At 42.6% G+C, this 16,369-nt stretch overlaps 1 long non-coding RNA gene across 2 annotated transcripts in view; it reads right to left on the reverse strand.

Annotated features, from left to right (window-relative positions):
* LOC138990253 (uncharacterized) overlaps positions 1-16,369 on the reverse strand; it is a 115,620-nt gene that overhangs the window by 92,118 nt on the left and 7,133 nt on the right. For both annotated transcript variants that reach the window (XR_011466371.1, XR_011466372.1), the window contains exon 2: positions 2,119-2,188. This is a non-coding gene — a long non-coding RNA (uncharacterized lncRNA). The remainder of the gene's footprint in view (positions 1-2,118; positions 2,189-16,369) is intronic.

Consider the following 16,369-nt stretch of genomic DNA (forward strand, 5'->3'; position numbering starts at 1 on the left):
GCAGACAGATTCCATAAATCCAAACTAATTCTTTTGGCAGTACTACGTGGTGGGTTAAGAACTTAGACTTTGGGTTTAAAACCTCGTTCTGCCACTTACTGGCTCTTGAGCAAGTTAACCCTGAGCAAGTGGCCAACCATTCTAAGCCTCATTGCCCAACTCAGTCTAGTAGGAATGACTGCAATAGTATCTGCCATCTAAGTGGCTATGAGGGCTAAAAGAGATAACACAGTAGAAGTTCTTAATACCTTGCCAGGTGTACACCAGGGCTTTAATAAATACTAGGAGAAGGAGGATGACAATGATGTCTGGGTACCTTGATTATTAGAGAGGAGGAAAGGAAAATGTCATCACGATAGGCAAAGATATCTCAGGGAGGACACAAGGAGCACTAGCCATAAAGGAAAGATAATTTGGATTAGTTGCAAGAACAATGGGCCACTGAGATCTAGGGTGTGGATCAGAGTGAGAAATGTCTGTGTTTCAGTCAGAGGCAGATCTACCAGGAAGCTAAGCTTTAAGACCCTTCTTTTGCAAAGGCCCCTTCCAAGGCCCTGACAATCTGTTGGTGTGGTCACGTCTGTTTGTAAGCTGTGCAAATCTTAAGCTTTATCAACCTTGGTATGTCCCAGGGGGTGCTGGCTGCAGCATCTTTTCCTATCCTATAGCATCTCTTCATTTGAGCTGGAAGCTACTGCCAATCAAGCTGGGCTAGCCTCTCTGAAATCTGTTTGCCATTCTTGTGATTGCTTTTGTCCAGACTTAGATTTGATATAGAGACTGGGGACCATCAGCAGAAATGGGTGAGTGGTTCAGAGAAAAGAGAACTGTGGCAGGACACAGGAGGCATGACAAAGACCATCTCCTCAGGCTTCGCTGGTGGTCCACTGGTTAAGAATCTGCCTTGCAATGTGGGGAACACCGCTTCGATCCCTGGTCCAGGAAGACCCCACATGCCGTGGAGCAAGTTAGCCCATGCGCCACAACTACTGAAGCCCGTGTACTCTAGAGCCCGTGCTCCACAACCAGAGAAGCCACTTCAGTGAGAAGCCCGTGCGCCACAGCTAGGGAGAAGCTCCCACTCGACCCAACTAGAGAAAGCCCACACAGCCACGAACACTCAGCACAGCCACAAATATATATTAATTAATTATTTAATTTTTTAAAAAAGAGACTATTTCCTTGACCCAACTTTGGTCAGGTTCCTCAGAACTTTCTTCTCAACTAGGAGCCAACCACTGAAATTCTGTGTCCATCTTTTCGTCACCTAGTTTTAGCAAAAATGCTGCCATGTTAGTTGACCAAGAACCTCACCCTCCATATCTGCACAAATTCTTCATCCCCAGGGCCCTGCCTTCAGCAAAAATATTATCAAGTTGGTTTAGCCAGAATGCCTCTGTACCCCTGATGTTTCCTCTTGGTGATTTTCCATCTACTGACCCCCGCACCCTGATCCTTGGCTATTGAGCCCCACTTGCCCACGGTATACTCAGAATTGAGCTCAGTTCTGTAGACTGAGCACCATTTATACTTAATTGCCATTCAGCACAATAATTCCTTATGTTATTATTAAATGTGTATCCATTTTAAAAAAAGAAAAATAAATATTTATTAAAAAAATAATAAATGTGTATCCAATTAACTTTGATGACAGCCCTTCTCCTAGCCTCACTCAGTCCCCATTTGGTAATTCAATTGTGACGTTAAAAACTCAAGAGGATGTTGCTCGCAGGCTACAGTAAGGAAGCTGTGCTACTACTGTGTCATAGTTCCCACGCAGGGCTGGAAGTGACTCATTTTCTTGTTAACCTGTGCTATATATACTCCAGAAAAATGAGTTGGCATTTCTAAGAATACCTAAGAGAAAAGAACAGACGTTTTTCTTTCTCTTCCTGTCATCTGAAACTCTTAAATCATAGACTGTAGTATGGGGGTTGGGGGGAGCTGAAATACACACTTCTCCCCCGAGGAGGGGCCACAACAGGCTCCCCACCCCCGACCGCCACCATCGACAACCCAGTATCAAATAGTCTAACTCGAAGAAATTTTCTTTACAAAAATACAACAGTGGTTGTTGACATCCTTCATCGTGCAAACCAACAAAGAACTATTAAATACCTGAAACAAACAGAGCTTGTTTCTTCTTTTCCTCAAAGCTTGTTTCTGATCCTTTGATGGAGAACTTGGGCTAGATAAAAAGGAAGCACAGAACAAGTCATCATCCCACAAGTATTTCATTCTCTCACCTCACAGCTTTAGATACACCTGGGAAAGACAAAGACAAATGGTTGAAAGAGTGACTACGTACTTGAAGTCATTCATATCAGTAATCTAAGATGAATAAAAAGAGTAAAACCATGAGTAAAACCCATGTTAAAATGCAATTTATGTCTGAAAGTAGTTTTCCGTGTGGAAACTGGAATTATGGAAGAATCAGTGGTAAGCCCTTTTGGGGGTGAGGTTGGTTGATTTATGTCTCACGGCAACCCAGTCCAGTGTTCTTGCCTGGACAATTCCGAGGACAGAGGAGCCTGGCAGGCAGTGGTCCATAGGGTCGCCAAGAGTTGGACATGACTGAAGAGACTTAGCACGCACACGCAGTTGTGTTACTAGAGTGAAACTGGACTTACGATATTGTTTCAACTTCTCAGGACACTTCTTCCTAGAAAAGAGGCAATTAACAGGAAGTGGGAGCAGATGTTGGAACAACAATGGCTAAATTAAAATGAGTTTGGCCTTTTACAGGGTAAATTCCAGTTAGATCCATGCCTTGGGGAGGGCAATGGACCCAGTTTTCCTCGGTCCCATGGTGGTGCTACACCACACTCTTCTATTTTGGAACATTTTAAAATTCAGTGTAAAAATTTCTGTCTTGAATAAAGATAATCCAAGAGGCCCATGAAAGATGCTGGCAGAGGGTCTCCTTTCCAGTGTGATTGATTATCTCAGGAACCTACACTGACTGGGTTGCCCAAGGCCCTTCACCTCGGGGAAGGTCCTGACCTTATTTGGAAAACCCATCTCATTCTCTGAAAGTGTCAGGTAGGTGAACTTTTCAGTAGAGATGCCTGTTAATTTTGTATTTGTGCAAATTCCTTGATCTCTGGGAATGCTATTTGAGCAATGCATGATATACTTAAGGGTCACCAACTGCTGACGGGGCTAAAAGAGGTTTTACTCCAGAGGCGCAATAATTAAACACTAAATAAAACAAGAGACTTGAAAGCCACGTTTCCAGGCTAAACTAGGAAACAGGCCACATTCATCATTAGTGCTAGTCCTTATGGACAGACCTTTATCCTGCCCCACGGCTATCTCTTTAATCACTAAACTGAAGCCTTTCCAAATAGCACCTAGGGACTTTCTTGGTGGTCCAGTAGCAGGGGGCACAGGTTCAATCCCTGGTTGCGGAACTAAGAGCCCACATGGTGAGTCAATTATTTGCTCTAAGTTACAAGCACCTTAAATAAGTCACCATCTTTGGCTCTACCCTGTTGACCATAGTCTATTTCACCAAGATGGCACCTCACTTCAGTCTATGAACTTACATTAGTATGTGATAAACACCATCAATAAGCCCTGTGTCTAGATGTCCTTACCTTTCATTCTCAGATCTGTGCTCCTTGAAGTTTTTTTTTGTTTTTGTTTTTTTTTAACAATTTGAACCATTCCTTGAGTATCAATTGTGTGCGTGCTAAGTTGCTTCAATCATGTTTGACTTTTTGCCACCCTATGGACTGTAGCCTGCCAGGGTCTTCTGTCCACAGGATTCTCCAGGTAAGAATACTGGGGTGACTTGCCATGACCCTCCTCCAGGGGATCTTCCTGACCCAGGGGTTGAACCTGTGTTGCAGGCAGATAATTTACCCATTGAGCCACCTGGGATGCCCAGAGTACCAGTTAAGCATATTTTATTCACATTCACTACAGTAATACCTGCAACGTCACTGCACCTTAACAACCAAAAAGGTTGTTATGACTGAATTCTGAATGCAATCAATAAGCAAATGGTTATCACACTGACTTCATTTCTGAGGATCTGATGTACAGCACGGTGACTATAGTTAATAGTACACTATTGCATACTTAAAGTTTTCTAAGAGAATAGATCTTAAGTGTTCCTACCACACTAACAAAAAGTGCTGACTATATGAAATGAGGAATATCTTCATCAACTTGGCTGTGGTAATCATTTCAAAAGATATACATATATCAAAACATCACATTGCACACCTAAAATATATACAGTTTTTATTTGTCAATTTTACTCAACAAAGCCAGGGGGGGAAACAAAGTTATTTTCTATTTTCTAGATTCTAATCATAATTATCTTTAGAGCTGCATAAAAAGCATAACTTTCCAACATAATATATTTTTCAGTGACAATATACTCCATATGTATTTCCAAACACTAATCTATTGAAAAATACTGCTTATTATTCTCATATAATTTTGTAGCCACCACTCTCATGACAGATACCTATCTTATTTATCTTTCTTTTTTTCCCCAATATTAAGCCATTATGGAAAATTTTGAATACATGTCTGAAATCTGTTATAAAGCTTTCCTGATTTTTTCCCCCAGTCTTTGGTTTTTGATATGAATTTCAGTGTTCTCAATTTGATGTTAGCACTGGTATGTCTATAGTGTGAAAAAAAAACATAAAAGACTCTGATTTCATAGAATAGATTCTAAACAACTCTTCAAGTTCACTGTTCTACTCCCCTTAACATCTTTTTTTTGCCTTTCTTTCCATCTGGAGATAAGTACAATGCAGTAGGTAGATAACAAAAGGAAAACTCAGGAATGCAGGGTTGGAAATGAGATAAAACCTATGTTTTTCTGTAGCCTAAAACAAAGTCTTCACCTTTCTCCCTCTCTTTAAATTGGAGCCCCTTATGAAGATTTACTTAACATTTGTAAAATCTAGAAGAGGAAAAAGAGTCGTAGTATCGAATGAAAGTCAAGAGAAGTGTTTCATGTTGAAGAACAATCACAGTGTGTATTTATGTCTACTAGAAAAAAAGCATGAAGGATTCCCAGGAGGCTAATCCTATAAGTTAGTCACCATTAATTCCAGTAGAAGCCATCCTCACAGCTGCCCTATTCCTCAGCCGAAAATCCCTAAGGGTTCCAGCCACACCGTTGCTGTGGTGACTACTGCGACCACGTGCTAGTTTCAACTGAAAAACATATTCAGGTCGCCAGGCTGTGCCACCAGATGATTTTGGCTCAGAACATTAAGGTTCTGACATTGCCTTCTCAAAGCATGTTATCAATCCAACACGTGGCAGTAAAAGAAAGCTGAGACAGAGCTCTTGTCTAGGCTGGGAGCCAGTCAGGGTCTCGGGGGATGACAGTGTCTTTGGTCATCTCATTTAAAGTCTAGTCCTCAACTTTATGACTAAAGGGTCTGTTCTATTGGTATGCCTAGAGACTGTTAGGCTTTAGGGTTCCAGTTAACATTAATAAAATTCACAAAAGAATAATATATAAACTGGAACATCTATTATTTTTCATTGAGAAATGTAACCATCAAGAACACTAGAATTCCCATTCTCACTGGTTTCTGTGTGGTACCTAGAGAGTCAGATTTAAGTGGGAAGATTACTGTTATCCAGGAACCAAAGACAAAGGAATAAGAGAGATGATTTTGGTGGCTGTTATTATCAAACTCAACAACTTCCCTTCAAATATTTTCTGAGTTCTTTGCAATGTATTTCCTTGTGTAAACCATCTTCCTTTACACAGTGCAAATACCAATGAACTAGCCTGTATCGTCAAACAGACTAATATGGGTTTATAGTTTAAACTAATCTGATGAGTTTATAGTTTGATTGCCTTAATTTAGCATAGTATGTCCCCAAATTTTCAGGTTCACAGTTACAAATCATTACTCAGGATTTATCAGCTCTAAAGATGGCGGATGTGAGGGTGACTTTTCCTAATCTAGTCTTACGTACAGTTTTGGGGACATTTACACCAAACACCAGAAACAGCCTAGTGTTTCCAGTTGTAGAAGAAGCAGGAAGACAGTGTAGAACGAAGACTTGATAACAGTTTAATATTTGATTTCTGGCAAGAGATTTGATTTTTTTACATTCCCGTATCAGATAGTCACCATTTGTTGTAGAATCTCAGAAATGTAAACCCTTAAGAATCATGAAATACAAACAGAATAAAACTCAACCACCACCACCACCACAAAAACAAGCAACCCAGTTGAAAAATGAGCAGAAGCCCTAAATAGACATTTTTCTAAAGAAGACATACAGATGAGCAAAAGCACTTGAAAAGATGCTCAACATCATTAATTATTAGATAAATACAAATCAAAACCACCTCACACCAGTCCAAATGGCAATCATTAAGTCTACAAATAAATGCTGGAGAGGGTGTGGAGAAAAGGGAACTCTTCTACAGTGTTGCTGGGCATGCAAGTTGGTGCAGCTACTATGGAAAACAGAATGGAGGTTCCTCAAAAAGCTAAAAATAGAATTACTATATGATCCGGCAATCCCACTTCTGGGCATATATCCAGACGAAACTTTAATTTGAAATGATGCATGCACCCCTATGTTCACAAGCACTGTGCGCAACAGCCAAGACATGGAAACAGCCTAAATGCCCATCAACAGATGAATGGATAAGAAGGATGTGGTACACATACACAACAGAATACTTCTCAACCATAAAAAAAGAATGAAATAATGCCATTTGCAGCAACACAGAGAGACTTAGAGATTATCATACTAAATGAAGTACGCCAAAAAGTGAAAGACAAATACTGTATGATATCACTTATGCATGGAATCTAAAATACGGTACAAACAAACATATTTATGGAACAGACTCACATAGAGAACAGCTTATGGTTGCCAAGGGGGAAGGGGCCTGGGGAAGGATGGATTGGAGTTTGGGATAAGCAGATGCAAACTATTATATATAGAATGGATAAGCAATAAGGTCCAACTGTACAGCATAAGGAAACTATATTCAGTGTCCTGAAATAAACCATAATGGAAGAGAGTATAAAAGAGAATGTAATATACATGTATAACTGAATTATTTTGCTGTACAGCAGAAATTAACACACTGTGAATCAACTATACACTTCAGTTTAAAAAAAAAAAAAAAGAATCATGAGAAAGTAGGATAGGCTTTGGAATCATTTTCATTTAAAAATTATAATTAAAAATCATTTAATTGAAAAACTATAATGGGGCATCCACTGCTGTGTCCCTGGCCAGGCCAAGAGGCAAAGGGGAGGGCATCATGCAGTGAACCATCCAGAAGGTGCTGGAGAAGAACCACCACCTGACCCAGTGCTCCCTGGACGACCTCAGCAAGGGCAAGGCAGCCGAGTGCACCCAGTGCCAGGAGATCCTGCCCAGGAACCCAGTCTACCTGGCCACAATATGGGACTCCACTCAGAACATGCAGTCCCCGCTCCTGCCCAGCCAACCCGGAGCACGATGCTGGGCCCCCGAGGTCTGTCCCCGAGTGGCTCTGCCCAGAAACTGCACTCCCCAGGGCAGCCTCACTGATCCCGTGGGCATGGCCCAGATCCGCAGCCATCCAAGCCACGTGTCCATGCAGTAGGCTGAACAGAGCACGTTGCCTGCCACCTCCCCCGTGAGCTTATCCAGTAGCAGCCATGGCTCAGGGCCTGGCCACAGCCTCTTGGGACTAGCCTCGCAGAGCATGTCCTTGCCAAGGGCCAAGGCGCCATCAGCAACTAGGTGTCTCAGGCCAACATCAAGGTGCAGTCAAACCCCAGCGGGCCTCATCCTGCTAGACTAGACCAGGGAGGGAGCTGGCACCCCAGGAGCCAGTCCATGGCCTTGGATGGTGGGAGCCAAGCAGGGAGCAGCGGTCCACAGGGCCCTACTGGGCCCCCCAGCCGGGCTCCTCCCAGGGTACCTGTGCCAGAAGAACTACAGCAGGCAGCAGTTTTCAACTGTAAAAACACATTTTTAAAAAATGTACCATTTTAACCATTGTTAAGTGCACAGCTCAGTAGCATCAAGTACTTTGACTTTGCTGGGCAGCCGCCACAAACCACCAACAACTCCAGAACCTTCTCATCTTCCTGAACTGAAACTCCGTCCCCAGGAAACACTAACTCCCCGTCCCTGACCCCTGGCCACAAAGATCCCCTGGGGAAGGAAATGACAACCCACTCCAGTATTCTTGCCTGGAGAATTCCATGAACAGAGGGGGCTGGCAGGCTATCGTCCATTGGTCGCAAAGAGTCAGACACGACTGAGGGACTAACACTTCGGGCTGAGTGATATTCCACTATATGTTTAGATTACATTTCACTGGTCCAAGCATCTGTCCACCGACACTTGGGTTGCTTCCACTTTGGGGCTATCATGAATAGCAGTCTGTGAATGTGAGTTTACAAGTATCTCTTCGAGACTCAGCTTCCCATTTTTTGGGGTACAGGCAGACCTCTGAGATACCATGGGTTCGGTTCTGACCACTTTAGTAAAGCAAATATTGCAATTAAAAAATTAAAACTATAATGGAACAAATGAGCCAGTAACACTGAAAGACTTGGGATACCCCAGCCAGTTGATATCTGTTCAAAGGACCTGTTGTCTGATGCTGCAGCTCTCTCTCCACCACCCTCATCTCAGCCCCTGTGGCAGCTTTCCCCTGCATGAGCAACAGGCACAATAGCAAGAGAAGGAGCTTTCAAATTTCTTAAGGTAGGAAGAACTACTGCTTTGTAAGATGTGAGCTCTAAACAAAACCTTGGTGCAAGACTAGTGATACCACTACACTGTCTGGACACCACCACTGGACGTGCTCCTGACCACTGAAAATGAACGGCTCGTGTGTTCAGAATCCATGGTTCAATTCCTGCAGCCCCATAATCATCATCTAAGTTGGACATCAGCACATTGGTGAAAAGCCCCTCTGTGGGCAGTGGAGGTCCCATTAACTTTGACCCGAAAGTCCCTGTGATATATGTTAAACTCTCCCCCCAACTCTCATCTCAGGTAATTGGCAATGCCAGTGTGACTCCATTACTCCCATCTGAGTTGCGGTAGTTAAGCCCTGTGTAAACAAGGCCTGTTTTAGCAATACCCCACACAACATCAGACTCCTCTCCTGTAAGACTCCCACATTGTATTTCTTGAGCAGTGACCCTGCATGATCCCATATTTTAAAAAAAAAAAAAAAAAAGCCTCAGATCCAGAGACTAAAATAATAAAAATAATAGAACCTCTCTCTGAATCATCTCAAACATGCACAAAGCAGCTTTAACAATAAACATCATAAGGGCAGAAACTTTGGGTACATCTGGTTCACCATTATCTCTCAGAATCTAGCTCAGTGCCTGGCAAACCACATGACCTTAATGACTACATCTCTTTACTGTTCCTAAAGGTCAGGCTTCATTTGCGTGTTCTGGTCTCCAGTCTTCAAGCACTACACTTTAATCCATCCAGGCAGCTGGCTGCCTCCGTCTCCCCAAAGACTTCCAGGACAAGAGGCTACATTGCCTCCTCAGGCTGCTGAGTCATCTTCCTATCAGGAAATTGTTTCTGCCTTGGCTAAATAGGTAAGCAATTTTCTGACTATTTCAGACAGAAAACCTAAGTTTAAAAAAGATTACGTGAATAGCTTAAGGTTATACACAGACTCTGACCCAGTTAGGAGTAGAATCCAAGTGGTTCCTAACATTCAATCCTAATAGTTTCCATACTGCTTATTTTGCAGGGGAACCTATCTTTATCATTTATAGATATTGTTCCCAAATCGCTCACTAGGAAATTCTCCCTAAATATTGAAGGCAAAACTGCTTCACGTATCCAATAGAGAGAGAATATATATACAAAGAAATGTTCCCCACATGAAGAATGAATCGCTGTAAAAAACATTCACTCGGTTGTTTCATTTTAAAATAAGAGCTTTCCTCCCAGCTGCCACAATATCCAAATGCTCCATTTTTGTTACTAAACAATCTTTTTAACACCAAGCCCAAAATAATGTTAATACAAGCATCTTGCAAGCCGAATGAAAGGACCCGTGCCAGATTGATCCAAGAGGGAAACTGTGTCACAGATCCCTCTGAGAAACTTTCTATCAGATCACCGGTCAACAGGGCACCAACATCTGCTGATACCCACTGAAAGACATGAGTCATAACAGACAGCTTTAGAAAATACATTTTCTGCCATAGTTAGCAATGCATGACTCACTAGAACTCTCCAGACACTGTACTGCATGAATGACTCAAAACTCTACCAAGGACAGAGCACAATCAGTTCTCTTCCTGCACCAGGATTTCTCATTTCAATTATCACTGATCTGTTAGCTTACCTTAAAGGCAGAAAATCTTGGTCCATTCTCCTTCCTCTTTTAAAAACAGTGGAACCACAAAACAGAAAGAGACTTACAGGCTTAGAGAATGACCTTATGGTTGCCAGGGGTGTTGGGGGCAGGATGGGGAGCTTGGGATGGACATGTACACATTGCAGTATTTAAAATGGATAACCAACAAGGACCCACTGTAGAGCACAGGGAACTCTGCTCAATACTCCGTAATAACCTACTGGGAAAAGAATCTAAAACAGAGTGCATACACTGCTATATTTAAAATGGATAACCAGTAAGGACTATTGTACAGCACAGGGAACTCTACTCAATGTTACGTGGCAACTTGGATAGGAGAGGAGTTTGGGGGAGAATGAATACATATATATGTATGGCTAAGTCTCATTTCATCACTGTTCACCTGAAACTATCACAACATTGTTAATTGGCTATACTCAATACAAAATAAAAACATAAAATTTTTTTTAAAAAAACAGCAGTACAAATATTTTGATATAAAAATTAATATTGGAGGTGGGTGGGAGGGAGGCTCCAGAAGGAGGGGATATATGTATGCTTATGACTGATTCACATTGCTGTACCACAGAAACCAACACAACATTATAAAGCAATTATCCTCCAATTAAAAAAATAAATTAAATATAGCTAATAATAAATATTGAATGCTGCAGGAAAATAGAAATTACACATTATAGAGTATGCTGACAACAGTCTTCAGCTGGCCCTACTCCCACCATTTGGGAGGTCAGGTTGGACAATGCTGTTGCTGCTGCTAAGTCACTTCAGTCATGTCCAACTCTTCGCGACCCCATGGACTGCAGCCTACCAGGCTCCTCCATCCATGGGATTTTCCAGGCAAGAGTACTGGAGTGGGTTGCCATTGCCTTCTCCGGTTGGAAAATGATCATGGTTAATCTCTTTCTAGAATACTGAGTGATAAGTAGAGATTATTGCAATTTGAGAAATATTGTATTATTAAAGATCAATGGCCTGCCCATCCAAATCTTCAATAGGCAATAACAGTAATCAAAGAGGACTTCCCTGGAAGTCCAGTGGTTAAGAATCCACCTGCCAACCAGGGGACACGGGTTCTATCGTAGCTCCAGGAAAATCCCGCTTACCATAGGGCAGCTAAGCTGATGCACCCCAACTGCTGAGCCCGAACCCCTGCTCCACAACAAGAGGAGCCACTGCAATGAGAAGCCCTCACACCGCAGCAAAGGGTAGCCCTCGATGACCGCAACTAGAGAAAGCCTGCACGCAGCAACAAAGAGCCAGCATAGCCAAAAGTATATAAGCAAATAAACAATTCTTTAAGAAACAAAACAAAAATAATATCAATGAAAGATTAAAATTTTATTTTAAAAATAGTACTCAAAGATACTTTGAGAAATAGTTTCAGAGTTGCTCTCCATGACAGAGGTCTTGATTTCTCTCAAATAATATTCTCTTTGATAATCACAGTAGCCTCCCAGTCAAGGACCACACTTTCATGCTCTTTCCTTTCCATTCCATCTAGCAGACCAACTCCAGATTAATTTTCCTGAAAGATTGTTCTGATTATAATGTTAGCTCAGTATGGTAACAAAGAGCACAGCTCTTAAAATTAGACCACCTGATGTCAAAACTTGAATTCACCAATTAATTTCTAAATCTCTCTGTGCCTCTGTTTTGTCATCTGTGACAGAAAGTTTGTGAGATGCTTGCATAACTATCATTTTTAACTCTTTGTGTTAAAAATGAGTGTGTAAGAAAATAGAGCGCTCATGGTTAAGAGCATTTTGGAGTCAGACCTGGGAGAAAATCCTGGTTCTGCCATTGAACTGGGGCTTCCAAGGTGGTGCTAGTGATAAAGAACCCTCCTGCAACGCAGAAGATATAAGAGATGCAGGTTCGATCCCTGGGTTGGGAAGATCACCTGGAGGAGAGCTTGGCAACCCACTCCAGTATTCTTTCCTGGAGAATCCCACAGACAGAGGACCCCGGTGGGCTACAGTCCATGGGGTCACACAGAGTTGGACACGACTGAAGTGACTTAGCACACACGCGTGCCACTGAACTGTCTACGAGTTATCCACTTCTGTGAAACAAATTACCCCCAAACTGTAAGGCTTACACAGTAATAATCGTTTTTCATCTTCCACAGCTTCTGTAGTTCAGAAATTTGGGAGCAGTTTGGCTAAGTGATTCTGGCCCAAGGTCTTTCATGGGGTTGCAGTCAGCTGAAGACTAGACTGGGCCTGGGAATTGTTTCCCAGGTAGCTCACTCATATGGCAAGGTGCTGTAGGCTATTGGCAGGGAGACTGGTTTCCTTCCATATGGGCTCCCCAGGCAGCTTAAGTGATCTGATGACTTTGCATCTGGCTTACTCCAAAGCAAGTGAGCCACGAGAGCAAGGCAGAGGCCACAACGATCTTGCCTTGGAAGTTGCATGACCATCACCTCTGCCATTTTCTACCGGTCACACTGGTCAGTCCTGATTCAGTGTGAAAGGGGACTTCACCATGGTACTACCACTAGAAGGAAGGATCATTGGCAGCTATCTTGGAAAATCACTGCTGAGAAGACCTTGGACAATGTTTTTATTTTTAATTCTTTAAACATTGTTCTCCTTATTTGCCTAATACAGACAGTAATAATATGTCTGTTTCATAGGATTGTTATGACAATTAGGCAAGATAATGCATGTAAAGTACTTAGTACGTATTAAGTACTCAAAAAATACTACTTAGTATTATTACAATCCACTGTTGTTGTTCAGTCACTCAGTCATGTCCTACTCTTTGCGACCCTATTGACTGTAGCTTGCCAGGCTCCTCTGTCCATGGGATTCTCCAGGCAAGAATACTGGAGCAGGTAGCCATTCCCTTTTCCACAGGATCTTCCCAACCCAGGGATCGAACTTGGGTCTCCTGCATTGCAAGTGGATTCTTTACCATCTGAGCCACCAGGGAAGCCCCACTAGTAAACACGATGGATACAATTCCTGAACTAAGGGTTTAGCAAGAAAATAAGCAATTAGTCAAGTCTCCAAAATAGACTTCGACAAGTGCTATAGTAGGGGCAGTATCACAAGTATTATGGAATTGGTGAGTGGTCCAGAGGGCTGTGGGGATGAGTGAAGGTTCCCAAAGGAAATAGCATTTAAGCAGAAGATAGAAAAGGATGCAATATGGCCAGAGCATTCCAGGCAAAGAGAACCACTGTGTCAAAGGTCAAGTGGAAAGTAAGCCCATTGTACATCTCAAGGACTAAAAGCAGCTCAGTGTGGCTGCAGTATAAGATACAAGAGGGCAAGTGGCAGGAGATGAGAGGTCCAGACAGGAAAACATCAGTATTATAGTGAAAGTCAGGATGGACAGACAGCTGGAGAATGATGTCGATAAGACATGGTGGTGAACTGAAAATGGAGAGGGGCAGAAGATATACCAAAGATGCCACTCAAGTTTCCAGTTTATGAAATTAGTTAGAAACCTGCAGAAAGAGCAATACTTTGTTTTATCCAGGGTAGGGGTAAAGATGAGTTTGATTTTGGACAAACAAATTGAGTTGCCCATGAAACACCTACATAATGTCCAAGAGGCAGTTGAATATCAGGGTAGTGAGCTTGGGAGAAGTTTGGGAGTCATCAACATGTTACTTCTTGTTTTTATTTTTAAATGAAAAAAATATATATTTTGGCCATGCCATGCAGCTCTGCAGATGGTGTCTGCAGCCATGAAATTAAATGATGCTTACTCCTTGGAAGAAAAATTATGACCAACCTAGACAGCATATTATAAAGCAGAGACATTACTTTGCCAACAAAGGACCATCTAGTCAAAGCTATGGTTTTTCCAGTGGTCATGTATGGATGTGAGAGTTGGACTATAAAGAAAGCTGAGTGCTGAAGAACTGATACCTTTGAACTGTGGTGTTGGAGAAGACTCTTGAGAGTCCCTTGGACTGCAAGGAGATCCAACCAGCCCATCCTAAAGGAAATCAGCCCTGAATATTCATTGGAAGGACTGATGCTGAAGCTGAAGCTCCAATACTTGGGCCACCTGATGGGAAGAACTGACTCATTGGAAAAGACTCTGATGCTGGGCAAGATTGAAGGCGGGAGGAGAAGGGGACGACAGAGTTTGAGATGGTTGGATGGCATCACTGACTCAATGGACATGAATTTGAGCAAGCTCCTGGAGTTGGTGATGGACAGGGAGGCCTGGCGTGCTGCAGTCCATGGGTCACAAAGAGTCAGACAAGACTAGCAACTGAACTGGCTGAACTGCAGGCAGCATTTGGGATCTTAATTCCCTGACCAGAGATCGAACCCATGTTCCCTGAAGTGCAAGTGCAGACTCTTAACTACTGGACCACCAGGGAAGTCCCATACTTCCTGCTTTTAAATGATAAATCTGAAACCCAGAAATGTGAAGTAACATCCCCAGGGTCATACTAATAGGTGCAAGGCAGAGATTTAAACACTAGTTTCCCCATATCCCCTGTCTTTGCCCTTTCCATGGATATTTGCAGCTGTAATGATGTGCTTTGATTAGGAGTGTCAGGAAGATGTTACAGCAGAACCATGCTCTTTCATTTCCATTGCAGATTTCCATTTCTAGAACATATACAGAAATGTAAGTATGTCTTATTGTGTAGCTATGCAGATTCTGCAGCTTGTGCAGCCACCAAATCACCTACTGACAACAGCCAGCTACTCATCCTAGTCCTTTGGATGCATTTCCAACAAGAACTCTCTATTAAACTGAAAGTAATCTAGTAACATCTGAAAGTTCCCTTCCTTGCTTCTGTAATCCACCCCAAAGAGTACAAATGGTCAGAGAAGCCCTCCTGTTACAGGTACCTTAGATCCCTGTCTGTTTCCTGTGCTACCTAAGGAGCCTGTGTGGGAAGAAGTGCCAGGTATCAGTATGTCAACTGCATCAAGACCTGGAGCCCAATCAGTCATTTGTGCAGCCATTAAATGGAAGCCAAACTTCCCAGGTCACTGAGTCAGTGGATTAAATACAACTTTTACAATAACTTTACATTGAATATCAAACAATGACCAGAAAAGACCTAGGGGTGAATAATCATTCCGGCTGCATTATTTTATGGTCTTCAGAACACAATTAAAAACAATGGAAGATGCGCAGCTACAAATTAAAACTCTAGGGCTTCTCTGGTGGTTCAGTAGTGAAGAGTCCACCTGTCAATGCAGGGGACATGGGTTCAGTCCCTGATCTAGGAAGATCCCACATGCATGGAGCAACCAAGCCCGTGCACCATAATTACTAAGCCTGTGCTCTAGTGCCTGGAGCTGAAACTACTGAGACCACCTGCTGCGACTACCGAAGCCCCTTGTGCCCTAGAGCCCCTGCTCCACAAGGAGAGGGGCCACCACAGTGAGAAGCCCGTGCACCACAACTGGAGAAAAGCCAGGACAGCCAAGTATAAGTAAATACAATTAGTAAGAAAAATATAAAAAAATAAGCTCTAGAGGTACCACTGAGAGCTTTCCCTGGCAGGGAGGCCGGCCCACTTTCCAGCCTTCTTTCATTCAACAAGCATTTCCTGAGCCAGTCCCTATCTCCCTTCAGTTCTGATTGGTCCTGTCTTTTCTGCTTCTCTGCCTCAAGCCTAACGAGCTTTTTCCCAGATTTCTCAATCTTATGACCTGAACAGTCATTTAACACTATTAACCCTGTCCCTCCTACAATTCTGATCCCCATCCTACAAAGCTGATCCCCTGCTTTGACTGACGTCACTCCCCTCCCACTCATTTCCTGCCTCTCCGTCAGCTTCATCCGTACTCCTGTTATTGACAACACTTCTTCTTTATGCCCTTTGAATGATGCATTTCCTGAGATTCTCATCTGGGTCTGTCTTCTGAAATCCTTACTCTTAATTCCTTAGTGATTTCATCAACATTCCCCTTTCCCCATCCCAGCTTTAACTATTTGGAGATGACTTCCAAATACACTCCTCCAATCCTGAGCTTCAGGTCATGTATTTTCAAATGCCTGGTAAAT

The sequence above is a fragment of the Bos mutus genome, chromosome 12, assembly GCF_027580195.1.
Source record: "Bos mutus isolate GX-2022 chromosome 12, NWIPB_WYAK_1.1, whole genome shotgun sequence".
In the NCBI taxonomy this organism is placed as follows: Eukaryota; Metazoa; Chordata; class Mammalia; order Artiodactyla; family Bovidae; genus Bos; species Bos mutus.